Source organism: Gossypium arboreum, chromosome 4 (assembly GCF_025698485.1).
Source record: "Gossypium arboreum isolate Shixiya-1 chromosome 4, ASM2569848v2, whole genome shotgun sequence".
In the NCBI taxonomy this organism is placed as follows: Eukaryota; Viridiplantae; Streptophyta; class Magnoliopsida; order Malvales; family Malvaceae; genus Gossypium; species Gossypium arboreum.
Genome location: NC_069073.1, coordinates 29,031,998 through 29,049,306, shown reverse-complemented (window position 1 = coordinate 29,049,306; position 17,309 = coordinate 29,031,998). Strand labels below are relative to the sequence as shown.

General features: G+C 37.8%; 1 non-coding gene across 1 annotated transcript; it reads left to right on the top strand.

Moving 5' to 3' along the window:
• Positions 1–10,364: 10,364 nt before the first annotated feature.
• Positions 10,365–10,471, top strand: LOC128292569 (small nucleolar RNA R71). The gene has a single exon (XR_008282554.1). It is a non-coding gene; the product is annotated as a small nucleolar RNA R71 (small nucleolar RNA).
• The last annotated feature ends 6,838 nt before the right edge of the window (positions 10,472–17,309 follow it).

The following is a 17,309-nucleotide window of genomic DNA, read 5'->3' as shown; positions in this document are numbered from 1 at the left end:
ACCTAGACTGTACTTGTTATTCTGGCTCCGAATCGAATGATTTATTCATTTAACTTGTTCTGTAGAGATCCCTAAGTTATGTTATTATCCCTATTCAAGACTAATAACGTCTAATCCCAAGATTGAATAATTGAGACCTTTCTCTAATTAACACCCTAGAGCTGCATTAACTCGATCTATGGATTCCCTTATTAGGTTTCACCCTAATCCGGCAAAATCTTGTCACCCTATGTCTAGGTGCGTAATCAACTCCGCTTAATTATGAAAAATGTACTCTTAGACAGGGTCTATTCCTCCTCTGAATAAGAGCTTATCTTGAATCAGTATCCTGGGATATCAAAACAAGAATTAAGAACACATAATTAAGAACAAGTTAAATATTTACCATACAATTCAGAAAACAATACCAAGATTCGTCTCAGGTTTCATTCTCCTTAGGTATTTAGGGGTTTTAGTTCATAACTAAATAAAAAAACATCTCAGAATAATAAAGAATACAAAACATAAAGAAAACCCAAAACACCTTAAAGGGAAATTGAGGAGAGATCTTCAGTCTTGATAATGAATCATGCTTCTGAGATGGATTAATCGACTTCCTTGGAGTAATTCCTTACTCTCTATTTTGTGTGTCTTTTTTTCTTCCTCCTCTAAGGTGTATTTATAGGCTTTGGAATGCCTAAGAGCCCTCAAAATTAGCCTTTTTCAAATTGGACTCAACTTGGGCTCACAGGAACACGCCCGTGTGTGACTACTTCAGGCCATGCTTGAGCCTGCCAAATTGATGCGGCCATGTGGTCTGCTCGTGTGAGGAGGTCCAGGCCGTATTGATTTCGTACTTTGGCCAATTTTCTCCGTTTTTGGCCCGTTTCTCATTCCTTTTGCTCTCCTATGCTCTCTTAAGTATAAAACATGAAATTAAAGCATTAGGAGCATCAAATTCACCAATTCTAATGGAAAATCATCCATAAAATGCGTTAAGCATGGGTAAAAATATGTATAAATTACGGTTTATCAAATACCCCCACACTTAAGCATTTGCTTGTCCTCAAGCAAAATTCTGAATTCATAATCAAAATCAATTCTTCTCAACTTATAATTTCTATCGATAGTATCTCAAAACAATCTATAGGTAATCATACATTGAGAATTCAACTAAAAGAACATAAAATTTTCAAACATCCCAAGTTGAGTATTTAATCATGCAAACATAGGTCTCTCCCCTCATCTAAGTAATTACCTTTGATTCAGAATATCACAGAGTTTCACATCCTCACTAAAGATTCACTCAAATCACTCGAGGTGTTTAAGGACAATAAATGAAGCACTAAATAGTCAATAATGAAAAATCATTACCATGGGTTTGCATGAAAATCAAATCTCCACCACTATAATTTAAGATGATACATTAATCAAAAGGTCTTTAGAGGGTTGTAATGAGGCTTGGTTAAGGGGTGTGGTCATAAGCTGAAAGAAAGGGTTAGAATCGAGATTGAGTTGAAAAATTACTTAACTAGAAAAAGATTTAATCATCACTTGCATACAACAGAGCTTTTTTCAGAAAATGGAATTTAACTTCTTTAGCTTAGAAGATTACTACTATTAAGATGTATACACATTTTTTTTAGAACAAGTTAAATAACATAGACTAACTATTAAGAACAAGGCATAGCTAAGAAATTTATTCAACTTAAATCTCGACAAAAATAGGGATAAAAAATAATTGAGGAGTTTTCAACAAAAAATGGGTTAAGGGTTAATATTAACGGTAATACAAGAAATGGTTTGTTAGGCTCAAGGGGGTTTACTAGGGGTTAATCATGGAGGTAGAATTTTCATGGCATGAGTGGGTTAATCCTAAGTTCCTTTCTCATTTTGACATATCAAATCAAATAGTGTGATCTTGACATGCATAATCAAGCAAGTTCTAGAATAACAATTGAATACTGACACACTCAAAGCAATAATAAAAGTGAGCATGAAAGAATTAATAGATGCTCGAAAGGCTCAAAAATCTCACAAAAATTATGGATTTTTTATGTTTAAAACTTGTGATTTCCAACTCGAAGTAATACCTAAACTTTGGGGAAACAACCTAAAATTTTAAATCCCTCAAAATCAACTTATCATGCTTGATTTTCTATTGTCTTATGGTTTAAACAATCACTATATAAATGCCTATTTTTAATTCAAGATATATCAATCAAAATCATAAATCAATCAAAATTTATCCTAAATATGATATGAGAGCTTTTCAAGAGAACAAGGCAGTCATTCAAGGATTTTTCTGATAATGAAATAAATACCCCCCACACTTAAGATGTACATTGTCCTCAATGTACAAAGATAGATATTAGAATATAAAAATAAGATAGGGAGAGAAGTGAAACTTACTATATGATGAATTCCTAGAACTGGAGTTTTAAAGAGTAATCGGTGCGAGAGTGGAGGAGGATGCTCCGGCGGTGGTAGAGGTTCATTAGTCCATAAGTCCTACGCCAAAATAATATTATATCTAGTGGTAGATATGGTCGTGGTCGATCAGGACATGGCAGTCGTGGAGAACCTTTCCCGGTGGAGTTTTTAGTTTCTATGGCGATGATGAGCTTAAGAACTCTATATAACAGTGATAAAATCAGGAACTTTTTAGGGGATATTATGAAGAATAATTACTCATAAAGAAATAACCGAAATTGGTAATTAAAAATAAAATTCTAAAATATAATAAAAATAAAAAGTAATTTTAAGAAAAGTTAAAAACATAAAATAATAAATAAATCTTTTTAAAAATCTTCATCGCTGAATAGTTCATAACGTGGGGCTGACGATGAGGTATGGAGGTGCTAGCAAATCTGCTGTAAAGTAGCATCAATGTTGTCAAATCCTTGAAAACATTACTACTTGAATCGAGTGAGGCGCTCAGAGATGTCAGCATATGAAGCCGCCATATGAACTAGATGAGAGGGTGGTGGTGGCTGAGTCGGTGGGTCCTCGTGCTGTGGAGGAACATCATCAGAAATGTCCTCGTAGGCCTCCTCCTCGATAGATTGGGCGAGACGATATTGAGGAGTGTAGGTTCCTCGATACTTTTCGATCATCCTCATACTAAGCATGCTCGAGATGCCTTGTGGAAACATCTGGCCAATGAGGGTCAAGGATGATTCTTGGGCCGCGGTGTCAAGGAGCCCAAAGTATCGAGCCAACCGAGTCACGTAGGGGCCGATGGAGATGACCCCCTTCCTATGCTGCTCAATCTAGTGCTGAATCGTGAGGTCGATGAAATAGGCAAGGTCGATGACGTGCCCGTGCGACATACACCATAAGAAGTAGGCGTCATGAGTGTTGACGACGCCAGTGCTCTCTCGCATTCCTGTAATTGTGTGAGCCAAAATGGCGTGTAGGTACCTCAGGGATGGTGGAAGAACTGATGCCTTGGAGCGGCTAGGATTGTAGGAGGCTACGCCAGGGGCCAAAGTGCGCCAGCATTTCAAGGGAGAGAAGTGTATTTGGCGAGTGAGAGCATGTAGTTCATTCTCCTCCTTGAACTCCTCTATATATAAGCCTAGTGAAGCACCAAACTCTGGGATGCTTAGCTGGCGGATTAATCGGCCTAGGTGAAATTGGACAGTGCCGGATCATCATAGTTCGTCATTATGGTCTGAAGATGGAACATTGAGCATAGTTCCATCATGAGCTCGAGTTATGTTGGCTCGATGATCCTAAAGAACAGCTCCCAAGGATCAGTGGTTAGGAGGGCCCGAATCGCATCAGCCAACTGAACTTATTCTACGGCAGCCCAGTCAATGCAGTGGCCCACAATTAAAGGTCGAGCCCGAAGTATTTGGAAAAGTTCTTCCTGGGGCCTACGGGGGAACTGCAGGAGAGGGTGATGAATTTTTGCGGTTGGACCCGTGGAAGATGGCGCTCCCTTCCGTTTCTTGGAAGCAGGTACGGCAGTTTTCTTTCCTCGTGAATGTGACATGGTACCTGCAATCAAAACCATTAATTCATCTTGAGGAATGATGAAAGTAAAATGAAGACAAATTGTAAATAACAATCATAATTTCAGTAACTACTAATACTAACAAGTTAATCAAAGCAATCAATTGTATGGCGTAAAAATGGCAACGAATTTCATGGAATGCAACATGTGTGATGGATGAAAAATGCAAACACTAAAGGCATAAGTATGTCTATTGTTCTAATCATGAATATTTACTTCTAACTAATCAAATAAAGTAGAGAAATCATATAAATAAAAAGAATTTGAACATGAAAAGGATAACAGCTTGTTCTATGAATAAAATGTGATGAAAATAATCATAAAAAAATGCATAGTACTATGGTAACTAACATGAAAAATGAGTGCAATTAAAGGGAAAAAAGTAAAAAAAACGCTAGAAAAGGGAGAATGAGCGGCAAAAATAGAGTTTGATGCGGCGCACAGGCGTGGCGGGGAGGTCGTGTGGACTTGCAGCGACTAGGGTTAAGGTTTTTGGGTGGGGAAGACAATGAATAGTGGAGGGTTTTTATAAATTTTGGGGCGCACGGCCAAGTAACATGCCCGTGTTCCCCAATTTCAACCCGTGTGATTCGTGAATTTTGAATTTGGGCGCATCTGACATTTAGTACACGCCCGTGTTCCTTAGGCGTGCGGGTGCACACGACCGTGTTGCACGGCCGTGTCTGGCGTTGTTCGCTTCTCCCACGCCCGTGTATGTAGACCCACGCCCGTGTCAATCTAACAGGTTAGACCATGGGTGCTAGACACAGGCATGTCGCACACCCGTGCTGTTTTAACAGGTTCGCCCATGGTTCTTTCACACGAGAGTGTCACACGCTCGTATTGTTTTGGCAGGCTCGACGATGACCATGTCGCACGACCGTGGCATTTTATCGTAGCCCGTGTTTGGGGAAATCTTTGCCCTGTTTTCAGACTGTCCTAAGCATGCCCGTGTGCTTGGCCGTGTCTCTGTGGAAAACCTGTATTCAAAAGCTCCGTTAGTAAGTTAGTTGTTGAAGACTAAATTTTAAAGAAGTTAATACAGTTAGTGCTCGGGTTGCCTCCCGAGAAGCGCTTATTTATAGTCTAAGCTTGACTTAACTCTCCGTTGAATGATCATGGTAGTTTGAGGAGTTTATCCTCCTCATTCTTGTTATCAATCTCATCAAAATAAGGTTTTAAACGGGTGTTGTTTACCTTAAAAGTACTGAACTTGGGATGACTCACCTCGACCGTACCGAATGGGAAAATGATGAGTACCGTAAGAGGGATTCTTCATTCGGTGTGGTAGTGTGACAGCCCAAAATTGACCCTAGTCGGAAGGTGGTCTCGGGACCACAAAACCGAGGCATAAAAATAATTAAAAATTTATTTTGATGCCTATAATATGTGTGTGCTCATGTATGACATTTTATGATGATTGATTTAGTGTTATAAGGGTGAATTCCACAAGAAAGGACTTAGTAATGAACTTTGAAAGTATGATAGGAAATGTGTGATGACTAATTAAAGCATGCATGCAAAATAATGGACTTGCATGTCAAATTCCCCTTTTATAGGTGGTGGCCGCCATGACAAGGAGGATGGGCTAAACATGTCATGAAACATGTTTTGTTGGTGCATTAGGGTGAAATAATAAACAAAGGTGTATGGGTGATAAAAAATGAAAAAAAATGTGTGTGAGTGTGGTAATCCCCCATTGCCGTGAGTTGTAGAGAAGGAAAGAAAAAATTTTGTTCATCCTTTCTTTGAGCCAAAACTAAGGAAGAAGGAGGATTTTTGCTTCATGCTTGGTTTGGAAGAGATCTAGAAGGAGATTTGGCTAAGTTTGCATCAAGATTAAGGTATGTATGAGGTTGTGTTAGGAGTTTCATGCATGTTTTGGTTGCTAACTTGATGTGCATGTTAGCCATGGCTCAAATCTTTGTTAAGCCATGGAAATGGTATTTGGCCAAAGTTGTTATGGTGATAAAGCCATTGCATGCTAAGTGTGAAGCTTGATGATGATGCATCCAATGATGGATTGTCTACTCTTGAGTAAGATTTTGAGCTTTCTTTTGTTTTATCATGATTGAAGTTGAAAAGGAGCATGATTGTCATATTCGCCATGATGCATTCATGAGTATGGTTCATGCTTCTTGCATGTTAGTTAAAATTTGTGTTTTGGATGGCTATGGACACCTTGAAATTGACCATGCTCATATATGTATATATATGTTTGCACATGATGTTTTGGTTATGAAGGAAGTGATGAATAAGTTTGTTTAAAGAAGAAGATGTTGAAGAATAATTGTGAAATTGTAAGCACATTCTGCCTAGCACACATATGAGTGCTTGATGCTATATTGTAAGTTTTGAGCTACAATATGCAAAGCATTAACTAGTAAAATGCATGCTGTTTTGTGTGGTATTAAGTGCATAATTGGCCTCAACATGGACAAGTATATTCGCCTTGGGTAGCCTATTGAAGGCCTTAGCTTTTCCTTGATGCTCGAATAAATTGTATTGAATTGCTTGATGTAGTATAAAATGTGCATGACCATTGTGTATTCAAGCTAAAGGGTGGCCATATGACCATTTAAATTCCTTGTCATATTCGCCATAAGCTAGCACAATGAGGTTTTGATAAATTGAATTTGTTTGAATTAGCTCAAGAGCTAAGAGGGCCACAATTGGACAAGGGAAGGAAAAAGTAATCGAATAGCCGTAAAAGCCGCTTCGACAACATCCGAGGTAAGTCCTCAAGAAGTGACCTTACTTGAATTATGTGGAATGAAATATGGATGTATTGATTATTGATTTATGTGTGTATGAGTATTCGAATGATACCCGGCTAAGTCCCGGCGATTATGTTAGTGATTATAATTGTGTTTGAGCCTTAGTAACGAAAATAAATATGTATGTCCAATGATTATTGATGTATGTGTGCATGAGAAATTGAATGATATCCGGCTAAGCCCCAAGACAATTATGCTGGAAATTATAACCGGGTTAAGACCAAGGCAATTGTGCTAGTGGCTACATCCGGCTAAGACCAAGGCATTCGTATGAAGTCATTCTATCCGGCTAAGACCAAGGCATTTGTGCAAATCGTGATATCCGGGTTAAGTCCCGTAGGCCTTGGTGCGGGTTACCATAACCGGGCTATGTCCCAAGGCGATTGATCGAGTAGCGACATCCGGTTAAACTCGAAGGTATGTGATTTGAAAATTATAAGCTTGCTGGAAAATTTCAGCTAATGCACTTGTGAAATTTCCCAATGACAAGGTAAGTGCGGTGTGTGCTTTATGCGCTAGGAGTAAGAGCGTGTGAATATCCGCTCCTATGATGGAACGAGTTATCGGCCTTAATGAAGCCGTTATTTGTGTATGAACATAAGAGTTGGGATGGTGAAGTAAGTATGATTATGTGAATGTGCATTAATGAAATGATGCATTTAACTATGTGAATGTATTGCTGTAATTAGAGTTGATTATATTCCTTGAGACTTACTAAGCATAAAAATGCTTACTCCGCTACTTTGGCTCTCGCTTTCTAGATTTCGCCGATAGCAATTGGATTCGGGATCGTTGAAGTCGAAGCTATCCACACTATCAAGCCCCCATTTTGGTATAAATTCTTGGTTGAACTTGAAATGGCATGTATAGGACTACCCTTGTTGGTTTAAATATGTTATGATGTATATGTGTACGGCCATGCGAAAATGGCTCGTAATAGTGAAGTATCAACTTAAACTATTTGCGGTTTGTATATATATATATGGTGTCATGATGTGACTATGAATTGAAATGGGAATGTTGGTCACATGATCAGCCATTGGCATGGTTAAAATGATCATATGTGGACCTATGTAAGGCAAGACTAGTTGGTTCATGGAGACTACAAAATAGGTAAGACCTACCTTAAAACAGATGCTGCCAGCTGCAGTAACGTGAATGTGAAAAATCACCAAAATTTGTAGGAATGGTATTAAATAGTGAATCAGCTATGTAAATGAACATTGATGAGTCTATTTTCATATGGAAGAAACGAAATGGTCATAGGAGTTACATGTTAAGAGATATTAAAGCTATTGTAAGACAGGGCCAGAACGGTTTCTGGGTTCCCTGTCGCAACTTTACAAATTTACTATAAATTATCCAGAAAGAATTAGGAGACATACCTTATATGTACAGATTCCATTTTGAGTCTAGTTTCATTAGAAACAAACGGCACCAGCATTAAAGCTCTGTACATAGAGATATTCAAGTTATACCGCGCGAAGGTCAGAGCAGTCGATCCCTGTAACATGGGTGACTTTAACTAATAAACTGTACCAATTGGCCCGACCAAAAATTCTAGAAATAAATCCATGGATGGATATATGAGTCTAAATTCAGGGAAAATTTACGAAACCAGTTTCCGAGTTTTGAAACTCGAGATATGATTTTTAAGGCGACAGTGATGCAGTTTTTCCAGCCTGACTGGAAATGTCCAATGGATGGGCAAAACAAGTGAACTTGGCTTGCTAACCCCTCGTGTCCGACACCGGCGATGGTCTCGGGTTCGGGGTGTTACAGGTAGCGACAATGTGGGGATCTACGACATCTAATAAGACTCTATCTCCAATCTTAAGTTGATTTGGAAAGGTATTGAGCTCGTTCTGTCGTAGATTCAGTTTGTTAGGTGTTCTCGGTTTGTACGTCTGCCATTCATCAAGTTCCTCAATTTGAAGCCATCGATCTTCATGAATAGGTCCTCTGCTACTGCTTGAGAATAACTCATGTGCTTTCTTCAGACTCATTTCCTGCAAAGTAGGTTGTACTAGATTGTCAGTTTTAATAAAATGGTTTAGACGATCACCTTCAATTTCTGATATGTTGCCAGAATTACGAGCTTTAAGGGTGATTGTTTCGTTTCCCACACGGAGTATGAGTTCACCTATGCCAACATCAATAATTGTTTTAGCAGTTGCTAAAAAGGGCCTTCCTATAATTAAGGGAGTGTTGTTATCCTCCTCCATGTCTAGAACAATGAAGTCAATTGGAAATATAAATTTATCGATTTTAACTAGCACATCTTCAATAATACCCCTAGGGAATCTTATAGTTTTATCTGCTAATTGAATGCTCATCCTAGTCTGTTTGGGTTTCCCGAGACCTAGTTGCTTAAACATTTTGTATGGCATGACGTTGATACTAGCCCCTAAATCAGCTAATGCATTATTAAAATCTAAACTACCAATTAAGCAAGGAATCGGAAAACTCCCTGGATCTTTTAGTTTGTTAGGTAGTTTATTTTGGAGAATAGTTGTGCAAGCTGCGTTAGCTCCACATGTGATGCCTTGTCTAACTTCCGCTTATTTGCTAAAAGCTCCTTTAAAAATTTCATTACGTTTGGCATCTGCGATAGAGCATTAATAAACGGTAAGTTAATGTGTAATTTTTTTAAGAGTTTAAGGAATTTACCAAATTGTTCATCTCAGTGGTCTTTCCTTGTCTCGTTGGGGTATGGCACACGAGGTTTATATTTGATATTCACTGATTCGTTTGTATTATGACCTACCTCACCTTGGCCTTTGCATACCACGGTGTCTTGCCTTGGTTCTAGCTCAGGCTCAACGACTCCTTCGTCATATTGAATATTAATTTTGTTGAGTTGTTCCCTTGGGTTGGGTTTAGTATTGCTTGGCAAGCTACCTTGTGGTCGTTCGAAGATTAGTTTAGAAAGTTGGCCTATCTGAGTTTTGAGCCCTTGGATTGACGCTTGTTGATTTTTAAGTGTTGTCTCAGTGTTCTAGAAGTTGGTTTCTGACACCGAGATAAACTTTGAGAGCATCTCTTCAAGGTTCGGCTTCTTTTCCTGTTGATAGGGTGGTTGTTGAAAACCCCGAGGATGTTGTGGTCTTTGATGTCCTTGACCACCCCACAAAAAATTGGGATGGTTCCTCCAACCTGTATTATAAGTGTTACTATATGGGTTATTTTGGGATCGAGAGTTATTCTTACCCATAAATTGGACTTGTTCCTCCTTGATGCTAGGGTTGAAGGGCTGATACTCTGTGCATGATCCTCCTCCACTCATCTCGCACATCATTACTGGATGTACCTGAGTAGAACCAAGTAAACCATCAATCTTTTTATTTAGAAGTTCTACCTTGTTTGACAGCTTAGTAATCGAATCGATGTTATAAATGCCTGCTATTTTAGTTGGCTTAGTTCTCATGACTTGCTACTGAAAGTTATTCAGTGACATCTCCTCTATAAACGCATAAGCATCTTCAGGTGTTTTATTGTTGATAGTTCCGCCAGTAGCTGCGTCAACCATTTGTAGAGTCGAAGGATTCAGGCCATTATGGAACGTTTGAACCTGAAGCCAAAGCGGTAACCCATGGTGAGGGCACCTTCTCCGTAAGTCCTTGTATCTCTCCCATGCATCGTAAAGAGTTTCTAAGTCCATCTACACAAACGAAGAGATATCATTACGTAATTTAGCCGTTTTAGCCGACGGAAAATATTTTAGTAAAAATTTTTTGGTCATTTGTTCCCAAGTGGTGATTGACCCTCGTGGTAACGAGTTCAACCACTGTTTAGCCTTGTTCCTCAGCTAAAAGGGAAACAATCAAAGATGTATGACATCATCAGAAACACCATTGATTTTAAATGTATCGCATAGTTCCAAAAAGTTTGCTAAGTAAGCGTTGGGATCTTCATCCTGCAACCCATCAAACTGAACAAACTGTTGTATCATTTGAATTGTGTTAGGTTTCAGTTCAAAAGTATTTGCAGCTATAGCAAGTCTAACTATGCTCGATTCAGTTCCTATTAAAGAAGGTTTAGCATAATCATACATAGTGCGTGGAGTAGGATTTTGATTAACCGCCTTATTTCTTTTTGGTGTCTACGAATTGTGCGATCAATTTCTTCGTAAAAAAGTAGTGGACCTGACAGGTTTCTTCTAGTCATAAACTATAAAAACCTTCCAAGAGAAAGAAAAAGTAAATTAATAAATAATAATAATAATAAAATTAAATTAAATTGCAAGAAAAATAAATGGCTAAAGTTCCCCGGCAATGGCGCTAAAAACTTGATCGCGTGATTTCGTGATAGGTTTTAAATATTTATAATTAATCGTTCTTGAAACTAACTATTATCGTGATGTAGGAAAGTGTACCTTTCGAACAGTAGTATAGTTTTAGCAAGATCGGAATGTCGAACTAATTAATTATCAATGGAACTAAAAGTGCTAGTAATGACTGTCTATTTATTATCTAGCCTAAGAGTAAAGAGGTTTTGCTTTAACTAATTAATTATCTAAACTAAGAATTCATAAAGAATGGAATTGGGGAATTTCTTTTGGGAAAATCGATTGAATGAAGACAATACTTAAGGAAAAATCCACCTAGACTATACCTGTTATTCTGGCTCCGAATCGGACGATTTGTTCATTTAACTTGTTTTGTAGAGATCCCTAAGTTATGTTATTATCCCTATTCAAGACTAATAACGTCTAATCCCTAGATTGAATAATTGAGACCTTTTTCTAATTAACACCCTAGGTTGCATTAACTCGGTCTATGGATCCCCTTATTAGGTTCATCCTAATTCGGCAAAATCTTGTCACCCTATGTCTAGGTGCGCAATCAACTCCGCTTAATTATGACAAATGTACTCTTAAACAGGGTCTATTCCTCCTCTGAATAAGATCTTATCTTGAATCAGTATCATGGGATATCAAAACAAGAACTAAGAACACATAATTAAGAACAAGTTAAATAATTATCATACAATTCAGAAAATAATAACAAGATTCGTCTTAGGTTTCATTCCCCTTAGATATTTAGGGGTTTTAGTTCATAACTAAATAAGAAAACATCTCGGAATAATAAAGAATACAAAGGGTTTAGGGTTTAAAGGTTTTAAGATTTAGGGTCTAGGGTTTAGGGTTTAGGGAAATTGAGGAGAGATCTTCAGTCTTGATGATGAATCCGACTGCTGAGATGGATCAACCAACTTCCTTGGAGTAATTCCTTACTCCCTATTCTATGTGTCCTCCTTTTTTCCTCCTCTGGGGTGTATTTATAGGCTTTGGAATGCCTAAGAGCCCTCAAAATTAGCCTTTTTCCAAATTGGACTCAACCTGGGCTCGATAGGGACATGCCCGTGTGACACGCCCGTGTGTGATTACTTCAGGCTTGCTCGAGCCTGCCAAATTGACATGGCCGTATAGTCTACCCGTGTGAGGAGGTCCAGGCCATGTTGATTTCGTACTTTGGCCCATTTTCTCATTTTTTGGCCCGTTTCTCGTTCCTTTTGCTCTCCTATGCTCTCCTAAGTATAAAACATGAAATTAAAGCATTAGGAGCGTTGAATTCACCAATTCTACTGGAAAATCATCCATAAAATGTGTTAAGCATGGGTAAAAATATGTATAAATTACGATTTATCAATCAGTTTACAGTTTCAGTGTTTATTAATGGATATTTTATGAAAAACAGTATTAGTAATTTAGAGTTCATTTTCGAAGATCGATAGCCTTACTACAATTTTAGTTTACCCTAAATAGAGTATTTCAGTACAGTCTACTACCTATAGTAGTCTTAATATTTCAATTTAAACAATCAATAGTTTCAGAATTCTTACAGAATCGGCGTCAGAGACTCGGTGTACCACAGATTCAGTAAAAACTTTTTAAAATACTTCCAAATCATTTAAAACGTTTCTTTTTGGAAATTCCAAGTTTTAGAAACAACCAAAATCCACAGTTGAGTTTTGCGACCCGGCTCTGATGCCACTAAATGTAACACCCCAAACCCGGCCTAGACGTTATGGCCAAATATGGCGATGTCACATTGAAGTATTTTTCGCAAAGTATAATCTCGTTGAAAAACCTGTTCTTTATTTAACCTCTTTATGTGATCTTAAGATACGTTTACTCATTTTCAAAATCCAAGTCGTTTGTCAAAAGATAATCATATTAAATTGTTACTAATTTTAAAAACATTATTTCTTGCGGAAGCTTTTAAAACATGTCGCGTGAACGTGGTGTTTTGGAAAACATTTGGCTTTTTGAAAATCCGCGTCCTACTACTAGAAAAAATAAATAAAAATAAATAAAACCCCAAATATTAAAGGCTAAAAATTAAAGAGGCCTTATTACAAAAACAAATTACCCAAAATAAAACTATTATAATTTACACCCAATAAGAAAGTCCGTGTAGTTGTGTGGCCACCTCTGTGTCCCTCGCAGCACTGACCTGCCTATGCCTGGGGATTACCTATACAGATAAACAGATGGGTGAGCTATGGAAACTCAGTGTGTAATCCCATATCAACACCAAATAATGAGCATAAACAGTTTCGGCCTAAGTCTAATTCAGTCACGGTTTAGTTTCAGTCAGGGCGTTAGCCCATTACAGTATCAGTATCAATGTGGGCTTGAGCCCATCTCAATAATAGTACATTACAGATATGCAATCAATAAGTCCTACCCAACCAGCCTCTACACTCCATCTCCGTCCAATCCTACACTCCATGTGGGGATAAAATCAACACACCCATCCCTACACTCTATGTAGTACCGATTGCGGCATTAAGCAGTATCTGCAACAGAGCTGTCAGTACAGTACACTTCCTCCAATCATAATAAATCCCAACACCATGCAACATAACAGGCATCATGTCATAATATCATACTTGAGATCAATATATATATAATGGCATGCTCAATCATAATCATACATCTCATAGGGGCATACTAGTCATTTTACCATGTAGGGACATTTCAGTCATTTTATCAATTAGGGGGTCTAGGTACACTTATCGACCCAACAGTTGGTCCACAGTCGTCTCGGGCGACCCCTGCAACCTTAACAGTCAAACCGTGAAAATGGGCCCATTATCCATTTTATGGCCCATGTGGGCCCACACGCCCGTGTGACCCACAAAGCCCATAGATGGCCTTTGGCCGTGTAGATACACAATCTGGCCCAAAATTCACCACACGTCCGTGTGGCTTACCTATGAGTGGCCCACGTCCATGTGGCCCACACAACTCAATTTTGCCAAAAATGGCCTAAAACAGCCTTGGCCCATAATATCGCTTATGGTCAGCCTCAACGATTATATGCCCATGTTTAGGCATACAGACTACCACATGAATGAGCGCATGTCCATATAGCATCAACGTCCACTTATTTCGGCTTTTGCCGATTTCTATAATCACAAATGTGTTTGTACACACCTGATAGGATTCTTAGTACGAACGTTCCTGGAATAATTCAGACCTAAAACATAAGACAAGTTCATGACCAACGTTAGTCATGCTTAATATAAAAACAGTTCCCAAACGAACTCGTTACTGTCACTTACTTCCACTACTTCAACCGGTGTAGCCTTAGAAATCTGTAGGTAAACCAAGTTCAAGACTATTGGATGCTGCCAAAATAATACGACATGACCACATGTTAGGAACCTAATAGATTAATAAATAACAGCACTACTTACAACATTTTAGACATAACTTTTGTCCTTATTGAAATACTTATCAACCAAAAGCTACTCGTGTTGGACAGAACCAACTGCTAGGAGAAGAAAAGTTGACAGAAGAGGGAGGATAGAAAGACCAAATATTCGGCCAAGGAACAGAGAAACACCAAAGGAAATCCCCCTTTTTAAAGAGAAACCAAAAGCAAGAGAGAGAAAGAGAAGAAGGTATTCAGTTTAACAATGCAAGGGACACTTGGTAAAAGTTGAAGGAATAATAGGAGAAGAGAAAGAAGTATTTGGCTAGAAAAAACTAAGATGAAGATAGGGAAAGAGAACAAGAAGTAATAAGTAAATAAGTCAATTAGAAAGGTGAATAAAACGGGAAGAATTAAGAGAGAATGGAATAAAGAGTAATCTGCCAAAGTTTGAGAGAGAGAGAGACAAAGAGCATTCGGCAAATGAACGAAAAGAGAGAATAAGGTTGCAAAAATAGAAAAGCAGATACCCGAATGGTCTTTTGATATGTTCAGCTTCAAGAAGAGAGGGAATAATCACTCAAACCAAAAATGCAAAGAAGAATGCTAACCAAAACTCCCTAACACTAATTGGTTTTCAGAGAACAAAAGAAAAAGAACCAAAATGTTCACAAAACCCGAAATAAAGTACTCAGACTTACCAAAGCCAAAAGTCTAGAGTGCCACAGTTCAAAATTGGCACACTACTCCCTCTCCCTTCACTTCCCATAATTTTCTCCACAATATCCTCCTAGAATTCGGCTACACAATCCCCCACACCCCTTAAACACTCCAACCGCCGCACAAAGTTCTACTGAAATTCAACCACTTACACGGCACAGCAGCAAAATAAAACACTCCACTGCTCCTACCGGGATCCGAACTTTAGACCTCAAGTAACTAGCACATGCCACTTATCCCCTAGACCAGTAGGCCCATTCTGTCATGTTATAAACACATGTATTTAGAAGCCTACTGACTAGAGACAAGGTTTATTCATACATAAACAAAATTGTTGCACAAGCCAAGGCTTGAACCCAAGACTTCTCAAACACTTCCCAAAACACTTAACCATTGAAACAAATACACAGTTGTGTGTCACAACCATACAGAAATAATTACTTAGGATTTAGGGCATTACAATTTAACCATTAACTAGTTTCCATATCAAAACATATAAAAATGACCTTTCCATTAGGACCACATATTACATGCATCAAAACCATTTAAATGTCACCATTCTACCCATTTCCAAATGATTTCAAATACCAACATATATACATATCGAATTATGTTCAAATGGTCATAATTCAACCAGACATACTTGACTAAATTTTCATGTCAAAACATGCCCTAAATTATCACTTTGCATACATCCCAACTTTGTGACATCCCGAATTAATGCCTAGTCAGAATAGTGGTTTTAAGACCACAAATTCGAGATAGAAATAATTATTTAATGATATTTATGAGGTATATAATATGAATGCATGCTTATGTGAAAGTTTCATGAAGAAATTCTATGCATAAAATGTCTAATTGAATTTTAGGGACCAAATTGAATAAAATGGAAAACTTGCATTCTAGAAGCTTTAAGCATGAAATTGATCTAGATTATGAATTATAGGGTCCTAATTAGCAATTTGACCAGTTTCTATAATTTTGGACAAAAATGGACATGCATAGAAAAAATTGAAAAACAAACCCTAAGGGCATTTTGGTCATTTGGCAGTTAAAAGAATAAAAAGGGAAAATCAAAGCAAAAAGTGTCCATCTTCTCCAAGTGCTAGCTAAATTTCTCAATAGCCATAGCTAGGGTTTTGTTCAACATTTCCAAGCTTGATTGCAAGTGCTCCCTAGCCCCATTTTTAATGTTCTTTGTATTCTTGGAGTCTTTGAAGCATGATCTACCCATTTCTAGCTATATTTTGAGCTAAGGCTCATGTATGAAATTTGAACCATGTGTAACATGCATGTATTTTTATGATTAATGGAGGAATGTGAATGTTTGATGCATGATAAACATCTTTTACTAGGTGATTTTTAGTTAAAACACCTAAAAAGGGGACTTATTTGTAAAATTGTAAAAGTGGGTAGTAATAATGTGAAAAAACATGTGGACTGATATGAGCATGGTATAGGTTCATCTAGGCTTGGGTAACAAATAAAATGCATGCATTTCATTTTACGAACCTAGGGACTAAATTGTAAATAAGTGAAAAGTTAGGGGTAAAAAGGTAATTTTACCAAAGCATGAATTATGGATTGATTTGAATAATATGATTAATAAACAAGTTAAATTTGGCATTATATATCAAGAAAAACATAAACCGAGTCTTGATCGAAGAAAGAATAAAGTGTACGATGATTAGGCTCAATTACCATCATTTTGTACCGAGGTAAGTGCATATGCAAATAATGTAGTGTTGTAGCATGTTTTTAATGTTTTGATATTATGTGGTAAATTTTTTCTTGTTATTATGAGTTAAATACTTATTGGTTTTTATGAAAGCATACATGATAATTTGCTATTTCATACGACATCACGAGCAAGTACGACAAAGTATGCCTTATGCAGGTGAGGAAAATCCTGTTTGAACCTTAAGAATAGTCTAGGATACAAGTGACATGTCACTAGAAGTTTAGAAATCCAAACTCGTTGAGTTGGTCCGGGCTCGTGATATGTATGAGGCATCCAAGCTCGTTAAGTATTCATTATGGACGCGAGCATCTGAGCTCGTTGAGTTGGTCCGAGTTCATTATGGATGCGATACATGTAATTGGGTTCCTGAAAATGGTCTTGTGTGTCCTACTAGTGGCTAGGTAATC